This window comes from Choristoneura fumiferana, chromosome 9, assembly GCF_025370935.1.
Source record: "Choristoneura fumiferana chromosome 9, NRCan_CFum_1, whole genome shotgun sequence".
NCBI lineage: Eukaryota > Metazoa > Arthropoda > Insecta > Lepidoptera > Tortricidae > Choristoneura > Choristoneura fumiferana.
Genome location: NC_133480.1, coordinates 15,081,940 through 15,094,673, shown reverse-complemented (window position 1 = coordinate 15,094,673; position 12,734 = coordinate 15,081,940). Strand labels below are relative to the sequence as shown.

General features: G+C 38.4%; 1 protein-coding gene across 1 annotated transcript in view; it reads right to left on the bottom strand.

Annotated features, from left to right (window-relative positions):
• LOC141430861 (uncharacterized) overlaps positions 1–12,062 on the bottom strand; it is a 30,343-nt gene extending 18,281 nt beyond the window's left edge. The window contains exon 1 of the mRNA XM_074091720.1: positions 11,922–12,062. The gene's annotated coding sequence lies outside the window, so the exon portion shown is untranslated. The remainder of the gene's footprint in view (positions 1–11,921) is intronic.
• Between the last annotated feature and the right edge of the window lie 672 nt (positions 12,063–12,734).

Sequence of the window (12,734 nt, the reverse complement as noted above, 5' to 3'; positions counted from 1 at the left end):
AGTGGGAACACCAAAGGTATAGAAACAATCTTTCAAATTAGTAATAACGTATTTTGTGTCTGTACCTTTGACAGGCTTTATCATTATAAATTTCGTGAATGCATCAATCAGAACTAGTAAAAAGGTGTTGCCTTTTGAACTGCGAACAAACGGACCAAGATGATCGATATGGACTGTGTGAAACGGGATTGGCGCTTTTGGTATAGGATTCAGAAATCCTTCAGGTTTACCACCAGGTGCTTTATGGTAAGCACACTCTAAACAGGATCGAATATATTTTTGCGTGAATTGTTTCATGCGAGGAAACCAGTACTTTTCGGTCAATTTTTCCATAGCCTTACCCAGCCCTACATGACCTAAGTCATCGTGATTTTGTTTTACAATACGCCATCTTGCAGCTTTAGGAATGACCCACTTATCTCCATCAGTTGTTTTTCTGTAAAGTCGCCCATTAACATAATGATAGTTTTTTTTTATATCCGATTTTTCCTGAGTAGGTTTGTCTGTTAAAATGTTAATAATTCGCTCTAACCTCGGGTCCGCCGTTTGGATAGTGGCTAGCCAATCGGTAGTATTCACCATCATGATACATGACTCATCATCATCATTACTTGTTTCGTTATTACTAACTGGATTTCGGCTCAGTGCATCAGCATGTGCCATTTTAACTCCTGGTCTGTATTCAATGTTGCAGTTAAATTCTTGTAGTTGACCCCACCATCTTGCTACTCTTGGTATTAAATCTTTTTTTTCAAAAGTAGCTCGCAGAGAGTTACAGTCAGTTACTATCTTGAACTCCATGCCTAACAGATATACCCGAAAACGTTGCAATGCATTGATGACTGCTAGGGTCTCTAAATCATAAGAGCTGAATTTTTGCTCATCACAAGTAGTCTGCCGGCTGAAATAGGCAACGGCGTTGAAGGCTCCATGTTTATCTTTCTGAAGCAGTATTGCCCCTATTCCAAATCTACACGCATCTGTGTGCAGTTCAGTTTCAGCTCTTGGATTGTACAAGGCCATCGTTGGTCTTTGCGTCAGTTCTTCTTTTAATCGTGTAAAAGCTGCTTCTTGATCTTCAGACCAACTGAACACAGAATCCTTTTTTAGCAGTTGAGTAAGTGGTCTTGCTATTATTGAGAAGTTTTTAACGAACCTTCGAAAAAAACTTGCTAGACCAATAAATTGTCTGACGTTTTGTTGAGTCTTTGGACGAGGAAAGTTAGTAACTGCGTCTGTTTTCTTAGCACCAGGCTTGATTCCTTGTTCGGATAATTCAAAGCCCAGAAAATCTACTATTGTCATAAAAAAATTACATTTTGATAATTTCAATGTCAACCCAGCGTGTTTTAATAATTCTAGTACAGTCGTCAATTTTTGTAAGCCTTCTTCTATAGTTTTCGAAGGTATTATAATGTCATCCATATATGCCATTGCAGTTCCAAATCGCGCTTTACCCAACATTTTATTGATCAACCTCTGGAATACCGCTGGGGCATTAGCTAGCCCAAACGGCATTCTATTAAATTCGAACTGACCTTCTGGGGTAACGAAAGCCGTTTTGTGTTTATCTTCTTCTCTAATCGGTACTTGGTAGTATCCTGAGGCTAAATCAAGCGTTGTGAAATACTTGAACCCTGACAAATTGTCTAGCTGATCTTCTATGCGAGGAAGAGGATAATGTTCCTTTGTCGTTTTCTTATTTAGCGCTCGATAATCAATACACAAGCGCTTGTCACCTGTTTTTTTTTTTACGATTATGATTGGACTTGCAAATTGTGAACTGGACTCGCGTACAATACCTGCTGACATTAGCTCATCAATCATTTGACGAGCTGTGTTTTTTTCATCAAATGATAGACGATAAGGTCTATACACAACCGGTTTACTATCTGTTAAATTAATAGCCATCTCTTCAAATTTTGAACATCCTAATTCTTGCAAATTAAATGCAAAGCAGCTTCGATATGTGTTTAATACCGTTAAGAGTTTATCAATTTCAGTTTGACTAAGACTCAGATCTATAGTTACTTGTTTGCTGGTTATAGTACTAACATCTTGGTTTTTTTGTTTAGTGGCATTCTGAGGTTCTAGTGATTCTATTCCAAGAACATTTGGTTCAGTATACTTAGCTTGGTGTTCGGTTAAATATCCCTTGCCACAGTATCACCACAACTAAGGCGCAACATACTCCCCAGGACAGTTTTTAAAACAATTTGTCCTTTACCCTTATCAAAACGGTAAAGTCCTCTAAAAGCAAAATATTCTTTTTTTGGTTCTAGTCGAGCCCCTCCTTCAACATATAAATCACCATTAAATGAGGGTTCTGTTTGTACATCAACAACAGTAAGTCCATTAATGATTGTGTCCTTACTGATTCTTATAACAAATTTAGCAGTTTGTTCCTCACTATTTTGGGTAATTTTTAATTCTTCAGCAGTTTTTACAATAACTATATGGTTTTTTTCTGTATATGTGTGCCCAATCAATAAGGGGTAATTAGGTAAATATTTGTCAGGAATTACTATGACTTCAGTTAATGCACTAATACCATCAATAATTATTTGAACATCACAGAGACCGAGAGGTGTTACCGATGCATTACCAAATCCAACCAGCGATTCCTGGTAATTTTTATTCCAGTTGCCAAAAATTTCTCGGGCCTCTGTTTCTCTTATTAATGTTTTTCTACTGCCTAAATCTATAAAACAGTTTAAAGCGATACCATTAACCATTGCCTTTTTATAATATTTTGAATCCTCATTGTTGGTTGTAATTTTCATAACTGATTTAGTCAAATTCAAACCTCCATTATCAGCAGATGTATTTGTAGAATTAACACTATTATTAGATTTTTCTTTTTGATAACAATCACCAACCAAGTGACCCAGCTTGTTACACTTTTCACACCGCTTTACAGGAAACGGGCATTTGGGACTATAATGGCCTAACTGACCACAGTTATAGCACTTTACATTATTTATTTTAGGTTTGTACTCTTTTTTTTGTCCTGAACTATTAATATTAGTATTACTGGTCAATCGCCCCTCTGGACGTTCATCTACACGTTTTGTTCTAGTATTACGCAAGAATGCTAACAATTTATTAGGATCGTCATACTGAGCTGCCTCAGCGCTTACTCTGACCGCTCTGTCATCAATACCTAGTATGATGCAATCAGCTGCATCTTGCCCACTTATTCTACATCTATTTAACAACACCATTTTTTCATAAAAATACTCCTCTAGGGAATCACCAAACTTAGCCCGCTTTGCTAACATTTCTGTTAAAACTAGACCATAATTTTCATGACAGGGAAATGCAGCTAATAATTTTTCCTGCCATTCTGACCAAGTAAATAATATAGACGGTAAACTTTCATACCACATTTTGGCCATCCCAGTCAGTTTATTTGTAGCAAAGTGTGTGGTCTGTTGTTCCGTCCATCCATGAATAGCTGCACATTCATTTACTTTTCTTAACCACACCGGCATACTTTGGTTTCTTAAGGATGGATTAAACTCTGGTACAGGATTCATGGATGTCAAAAATTTATTACTATTGTTATTATTACTTTGACTAAACGCAGAAGAGAACACATTAACCAGTCTATTAACACAAATATTGTCACTGTTATTGTTTTCTTCAGCTAATGAAGGTGCACCAACAATTTTAATATTACTGTCAGACTCACCCACTTTCTGTTGAACCCACCGACAACAAGGATCACACATATTTGGCATGCATTTCCTGTGGTGTCCTCTCGCACTGCTTGTCCCTTTGACATCTACCTGGCCGACTCTGTTGCTAGGAGGTTGCTCTCTGCGAGAACGCGATCCACAGGTTCCATCCGACGAATGCCTCTCGCACCTACTGCGCCGTCCCGCAGATGAGCGTTCCGTGCGCCGACCACGAAGTGCATCCGGTGATTGTTCAGCCCGCCAAGTCTGCCCGCCACCTGAAGAACGTTGCGATCGCCGATCTCGTCCATCTCGCGAGATCTTCTCTCGCCGTCTGTGCTCTCCTTGAGAACGCTCCAAATGTCTACCGCGAACGCTCTTCGGAGATGAGCAGCTACGCCCACAACGTCTGCCGTCTGATGAACCGCCCTTCTGTTGTCCGTGGCCCCCTTTTGGAGTGCGCAACAGTCTACGACTAGAACACCCACTTTCATGAACGCGCGAACGCGAGCGGTCGCGACCAGAAACGCGGTTTGCACTTAACAAGCGTTTACGACTACGATGCCGACCTCTTTTAGCGTCACTTTTAGGTTCAAACACAAAACTTGGTTCTACAGGAGTATATCCACGACTATCTGTACTCATCTTGAACTTTGGGGAAAACATCCCACTTCTGAATTAAAAGAAATTATCTAAATAAGAGGTCCAACTAATACTGTTAAAAATAAACTGCCTTTAATAGGTTTAAAACACTGTATTTACTTGTTTTCACGTTAAAAACAACAAGATAAAAAATGTGCGCGCCGAATCTCAGAACAACTGTCAAATGTGAAAATTTCGTTCGAAAACTAAATACGAATTCCGTTTAGGAATCTGAATTTGAGCGTTTTTTTGCTATAATTAAACATTATTGTTTACTACAAGGAAAACTACAAATAATTATTTCTAACACACATATTTTGGATCCTATTTAATCTGAACCGCTAGTTAACGCGAGAAAGAGAAATATATTTATGATTTGAAAACTTATAATTGCATCATCATCAACTCAGCGTAGGACGTCCACTGTTGGACAAGCCCCCCCCCCCCATAGACCTCAGTTGCTTCGGTTGGAAGCGGCCTGCATCCACTGTGAACCTGCAGCTTTAACCATCCATATCGCTGGTGGACATCCCACGCTGCGCTTGCCGATCCGCGGTCTCCATTCGTGAACTTTTCGGCCCCGACGGCTAATAATCTGTGGCCCGTGCTATGTGGCCTGCCTTTGGAATTTATTTAAAGGAAAATAATTATACCATATATCATAAGCTCTTGTACCCAAATGGTTGTCTGGAAGAGATCGCTTTTAAGCGATAAGACCGCCTATTGTATACCCTGACTTTAAGTGTTTATATTACAAGTTTTTTGTACTGATTTATGGTGTGCAATAGAATATTTGTATTGTATTGTATTGTATACCGTACCGTGGCCGCGGCTACTCAACGGTCAATGAGTCACTGCACTTTCTAACCGCTTTTGAGTCACCTAAGCAGTCCATTCTTTGTTTACCGGAGAAACAATGAAAATGAATAACGGAATATAAGGACCACTACCATGAGTTTACAGTGACCGTACTCGATAGCCTAGCCAGTCTGGATTTGTTTTTACCTCCGAGTCAAGATTTCTTGCATCGGCCAACCGGCATTTGGAGTCAATAATGACACCGACCTCAATAGATGCTTAACGTAAATATTTAGTTTATACATTCTATTATGCACTTCTCTTATTATATAATTAGCATGTGTGGCTTGACTGTAAGTGTTAATTATGAGATTAAATAAATAAAGAAATAAATAAATAGCGACGGCGTAAATTATTTGAAGAGGCGTTGTACAATTCTTCAAACAAATAATTTACGCCGTCGCTATCGAGTACGGTCACTTTAAACTCATGGTAGTGGTAAAGAAGAGTAGTAGACATTATTTGTAATACTGCAACTGCAACCCCTCTAAATATTTTTGAGGACCTTTAAATCTCACTTTTATGTCGCTACACATTTGGCAGAGCCTACAATATACGTTCCACCGGGCACAGGCCTCCTCTCACAAAGAGAGGGCTTAGGCCGTAGTTCTAACGCGGGCCCAGTGCGTATTAGGACCTTCACCACTCCATTGAATTGCTTCGCAGGTTTATGCAGGTTTCCTCCAAATAAAGCTTGCGGTAAATTTCAAAAGTAATGTCGCACATTTCGAAAAATTTTGGTGAGATAGAGAGGGAGAGGTGCGAGCTAGGATTCGAACCTACGATCCTCCGATTGAAAGGCCATAGGTCAAACCACTAGGCCACCACGGCTTACTTCAACTATGAACTCTGGTCCCCAGAAATGCGATGTGCAAGTCAAATGGAACCAGCACACCAATTTCCCAAGAAAATTATTATGAACATTCACTACCCAGCGATCACCGCTTTTTGAAGAGATTAGCGACTTATAAGAACTATAATGTGCCTAAATGGATTCCTAACCTGTACTGGAGTTTCGCTCCTGGTAAAACCCAGTCACTCAATTGGTTTAAACACTATTGTTTACTAATAAATGAATTAATCATATTTACAATTAATTTTAATAAAGTAATGTCTCATTCTGTAATACAGAAATTCGCTGAAGAACTAAAGTCATCGACGTAGCTTGAACCAGTTGAAGTGGCAATAGGCTCGAAGAATAGATACACATTGGGGGAGATGTCCTCGAGTGAGTGAGATCGCGTGAGTTACGGGCAACCGATGAATGCAAGTGGCCAGTTGTCGTTCACTGTGGCGTTCTACGATGGGGCTTTTTTTTAAAGTGGACGTCTTTTTATCAAAACTTGCCACCTCTTGTAGATAAATACCAAAATGTATTATTTACGTTGGAAATGCCCTTCAATATTTCAGCCATAGCTGCATAAGAAAGAAGAAGCACTAAGATAACAAAAGACAAATATTTTTTAGTTAAGTATGAGTATGAGCATTTTAGCCTTTGTTGTCTTGTGGTTTGACGTAAGGCCTCGTTAGCAGAGGACTGTGGGTTTTGAGTTATGTTTATGTTTTGAGATATACTTAGGTACGAAATTAAATTTGAAATTTACCAAGATCAGAAAATCTGTATGCGTATAACCGTCGTTGGTCTGGTGCACTTCTCGCCCAACGTATTGGGATCACTTTTTTACAGAGACAAGACTTGGGCGAATTGCATACGAGTATACCTATAGTTAACTTATCTTTACTTCAATTTATTTGTTTAAATAAATTATTCGAAGCCTAAAAACCTATCATAAATACGCAGTTTGTAAATTCAAAAATAATACCTACAAGATTAGTTATTCAGTAAATTGTTTGCATATTACTTGGACACGTCACTACTTCAAATTAAAACTGATAAAAAACTGGTCAAGCGCAAGTGGAACTAGTGCACTGAGGGCGAACCGAATTGACCAGACAGCAAAAAATAAGTTTGTGCTTCATACATAGAATTTCTATGAAAAACAATGTTATTTTTTGGCAACATTCGGACTTCTGTTTAGGTAAGTACCTACAATTTATAATTCTATGTCAAATGTCAATGTTCAATTTAATTGGATTATATTATTGCTGTGTCCTGACATACCTATTTTATATACCTATACCTGCCTATTTATGATTCCGTCTAATGTTTGTAATAACTTTTTTATTTCATTTTTAAATAAAAGAAATTAAGGAACCCTATAATCCTAAATTATTTCAAACGACGACATGCGGTCTACTGTTATACATTACTTATCAAAACAGGTTTCTTGTGGTAGCACTGATACGTTATCAAAGTACAATTTCATCGCGTAACATACTATCAGCATTGATACTGGTATTTACATGGATATTGCGTCTTTGCTTTCGATTTGTATACATTTATTGGGACCGATTGTACTATCATCACCTTCATCATCAGCCGGAAGATGTCCACTGAACAAAGGCCTCCCTTGCATCCACCGGTTGCCCGCAACTCTCTCGATATCGTCGGTCCACCTAGTGGGAGGCCAGCCAACGCTTTCGGTTTGCGATCGCCACTCGAGGACTTTTCTCTTCCAACGGTTATCTGTTCTTCTAGCGACGTGCCCCGCCCATTGCCACTTCAATTTGCATTATTTTTCCAGCTATCGATTGTACCTATTATAAATCCGTTGATTAAGTACCTGCGTAGCAAGGTCGTGCGCAGCTTATAGTATGAATCATAAAGAATGTACGCAGTACGGGAATACCGTAGTGAAAGTAGCGGATGTTTCTGTGATGATCTGATGATAGTTTTTGCGTCATGTTATGATAATTATTGTGACCCGGCCACGTTTATCTCACGTTTGATTTGCTATGCGATTGTTTAACACATTTTTGGAGTTTCGTACCCCAAAAGGAAATAGCCTAAACGATTTAGAAAAGTTGGAAAACCGTCGACAGTCATTTCAAAGTTCAATACCTACCTCAAAAACGGCTTATGAAAATGTTTGTACTCTATAGCATTTCTATGAAAAAAAAGTCCCGGTTCGATCTCCGATTGGGGCGAAGTAATTCAATTGTGTTTGTGAAGATGAAGAAGGGAACTACAGGCCAAGGTCTCTCACTCTGTGAGGAGGCCTGTACCCAGCAGTGAGACTATATAGGCCGATACTGCAGCATCTTTTGGCTCCTTGATCTTTGCAGCAGTGAAGCCGCAATTTCTATTAATTTTTAAACAAGTTCCTATTAAATGAATATGTCGCTAAAGTCGAAATTTCAAGTTGACATACAATTCTATTGGCATTATTGTTTTATGAGATGCAAACAATTATCAACTTTAGGGTGGTAAGCCACATATTTGGCTGATGGTACAGTCAAGTGTAAAAATAATTATCGATTCGAGCCACTCAAAAATATGTTACTACTTACGGCTTTATTGCTTCGGAATAAGTCTGTAGTACTTATTTTTGAAACTTTGAATAAGTTCATATTTTTACACTTGACTGTACATAGCGTGCAGTATTTGCTTCTTTTGTTGATGAATTAAATTCTTTATTCATCTAGGTAGCTCTGATAATAGTGCAATTAACGGAACGGTCAGCAAAACTGTGTTAAAAATTAAAACTTTCACTAATTTATTTACTTTCTTGAGCATGTATCCTCCTTCTGCTTTTTTTGTTCGCTACTTTGCATTCCTTGTCGTATTCGTACATGTTTACGTATTGTTTTAAAAACTATGACTGTCACGTCTCTTATTTCAATAGAATCACGTAACAAGACTGATGCGTTGGCAAATAACTTTCATAGCACCGGCACGCTTTGAACACGATGTGACCTCTTTGTTTAAAACAAGATTGCCTGATCATGATGATGACGATATTGACGACAATGGTGATGATGATGGTTAGGCACTGCTTATACACGCTTAAGAGCTGATTAAGATCCTACGTGCCAAAACTTATGAATCATCAACGAGACGGACCGGTCGGTCAGGGCTCCAACAATATGGAGCGACGACCTGGTTAAGATCGCGGGATCGCGGTGGATGCGGAAAGCACAAGACCGGTCTGAGTGGAGAGCCTTGGGGGAGGCCTATGTACAGCCGGACGTTTTTCGGCTGACGATGATGATGATTAACGAGACGGACAGAGACTGGTTAAGGCTGTAGGCTCATGGTGGATGCAGGCCGCTTCCAACCGAAGCAACTGGAGGTCTTTGAGAGAGACCTATGTCCAACAGTGGACGTCCTACGGCAGATGATGGTGATGACAAATTTTGACGGTTAGTAACTAAATAAAATATACCACTAGATCTATCTATACAGAAATTATTTTAAGTCATATTTATAGATAATATTACTCATATGGTAACAAGGAAAACGAATATTTAGTAGCTAACTAACAAGTGAATAACCTGGGTCAAGGACTCTAAAAAAAAGTTCAACGAACTTCATATAGTTTACGCAATAATTGGCAAGAACTGTGGCCAAAATGTATGAGTTTCCCTGATAATATTGTAATTTGTACTTTAACAAGGCGTATTGTCAACGCCGAGTTTAGATTTGCAAGAAAAATCAACGAGTTTGTAGTGCAATTTAATGCGACTGCACGATTTTTCTTGCAAGTCTAAACTCGGCTTAACGTCTGACGTTCGCAATCGCATTCACTGTCTCTTCCTCTCTCGTGTGACAGAAAGAAGTGGTGAAAATGACTGTGATTCCAATTGCGCTAGACAATAAGGCCTCAATGTACTTAAACAATATCTTTGCTCACCCGCGACCTTATTATAGCTACGTTAATGCAAGATATGCGTGTTCATGCAGTTCCTCCACCACTACACTACACTTACGCGTTTCGAACTCAACCAGAGCACATTTTCAGATCAACAGCCGTACACATGGCCATGTGGCTATTCAACCAGGTGGCCGATTCGGTTGGCCTGTTTCATTACACTTCAAGTGAATTCAAGAGGGTTGCTTTACAACGTGCTTCATATTATGTGTTATATATATTATGTTGTTGTGTAGCCTTTGTATCGCCTTAAGTTTAGTGCTGTAAGTGATAGTGTTAATTAAAAAAATATATCATTGAATGTTCATGGAATATAAAAACCCAAACATTCCCTTGATATCCTGAGGACTAGCTAAGTATCACAGATGAATAAAAACAATATAAACTATGCTTTCTTATTCTGGGAGAGAACGTTTATCAAAACGAAAAATATATGGATTAAGATGTATACTTAAAAATTCTCTGTCAGAACTCGGAAATTCCAAATTCAAAGTAATAATCTGTTTGAGGTAGTAAAATTCCTTTTTAAAAAAACTTAACACAAAAAAAGGGTTGGGATAGGAACAATTGACCGATATCGATAATCAGTTCTTGAGATACCGAAATGTAACATCTGGCTTCAATAACAATGGTACAAGTATTTGGATTTGTTGTGACTGTATAGTCACAATTAGTATTATCCTGACTTTTATTGCCTTGCTCGGTTTTAGAATAGGACAAACCCAGCTCTTCACGTGGGTGTCGTCTTTATATATTTTTTTAAACATTGTAAAGAGGTAAATTTTTGTTTGTGTTTCTATGTGGGAAGTTAACACTGTTACTGTCGAAACAATTTAAAAAACCTTGCATAAATTAGAAATCTACACTATTCTTGCATGACTAACATATTAAGATGTTTTTTATCCCTGAAATTGCTGGCAAACTGCAGACGCTTAAATACTAATCGGTTACAACGTGAATAATGTAGTTAGAGGAAAAATAGAAAATAAATAGGAGCCCCAGATTGTACGGAGCGATGGCAAGCGCCCTGACGGAATGTCGTTGATACCCTGGAAGACTGGCCGTGTGGGACGCTACCTGTACAGATACCCTGGCGGCGTCCTACCTACCAGCAACTACCAAATGTACGGGGGCGGCGGCAGACGCCCGGGAACGCCTCAAGGTCACAAAATATAGCTGTCTCGGCGCCCAATATCATTTCTTTGCTTTCGGCGTCGAGACTCTAGGTCCTTGGGGTAAGGGTGCGCTGGAGCTACACAGGGAGCTCAGCAATAGGTTAAGGGAGGCAACAGGCAACCCTCGCGCCGGCAGCTTTCTCGCGCAAAGAGGCATGCCAAGAGGCCCACCTCTTTTTTAATTAAGTAAAGTTTTAGTTTTAGTTGTTTTAATTTAGTACTTAATAGTTTTAGTCCTATGGATATTTTGTATTTTATTATATGAAATTAATAAACTGTTATGACGTTTTATCATTTTACATAAGAATTTATTAATATAAAACGTCTAGTCGTTTATTGTTTGTAAACTTCCTCGTGTAATGTTTGTAGGCAGTAAAAAAATGGAAACAATAAGAAAAAATAAGGGTAAATCGATGTTTTTTAGGACCTTTTGTAAGTGACATTTAAGTATGCAGAATAATAATAAAAACAGTGTGAGTGCAATACACCGTAAGGTCCGTTTCAAATTGGCTATTTAGTCTCATTTCCTGTAAGTACCAAGCGAATTGAGAGTTTCTTATACATTAACAATGTAAGTAATAAAAGCTTTTGATGATTCATTCAAAGAAGATAAACAATTTATGTGATTAAATCTTAACTGATAAATTAAATTAATAAAGCTAATCAAAACTATCTTATATTACCCAGAGGTGAAATCACGTGATAATGAATACACTAAAAAAAAAAACGATAAATTTATACACGTGGCCCCCCGCAAAGGACGAAAGTGGTCGAAATTAAAAATAAAATGTTACCTTTTTGAACGAGTGCAGGAGCAATCCAAAACACTGGTTCGAAAAACGAACTCTGACAATAACACTGCCACAAATTAAAAATACACAATTCGAATTTTAAAATTCGTATTCGGCCTGTATTCACCGCGATCGGTTCGCAACTGAATGGCCAGTACCAAATGGCAAGTAGCATTGACAAGACATTCGCTTACTTGAACATAATACTATACACAAATTAGCACGCTAATATGAACTTTGCTACTCCCATATAAAGTTCTATAGAGAACTAGTGACGTGCTGCAGAACTTTGTCTAAGTAATTAAATTATTTTGAGGTCAGTGACGTCTTTTTTTCTGTGATAATAAGTAACCGAACGGATTACTTGAGATAGTTGATACGGATTTAGGAAGTGCGATGGAGATAGTTGTTAAAGGAAATGTCGCCGATTTATGTTGTCTGTGGTCAGCATTGTCACTAATTGAATTTAATCGGCAAAGTAATTTGTCAGACCTGTTTAGAAACTTGAAAGTAATAGCATTTTAAATTATTAAGTAAGTAATTATTGGTAATTTTGAACATGAAACTATGTGAGACTCACTCGTATTAAATATATTGACCCGGATAACTCACGTCTTAAATCGAGTTTTGCTCGACATGTTTCGGGTTAATCCGTAGCCCTTTGTCTTCGCAGTGCGCGTGTTGCAGCAGCCGCTGAGTCGCGTTGCTCCGAAGACGAAGGGCTACGGACTAGCCCGAAACATGTCGAGCTAAATTCGATTTAAGACGTGAGTTATCCGGGTCAATATATTTAATATAATTATTGGTAACATTTAA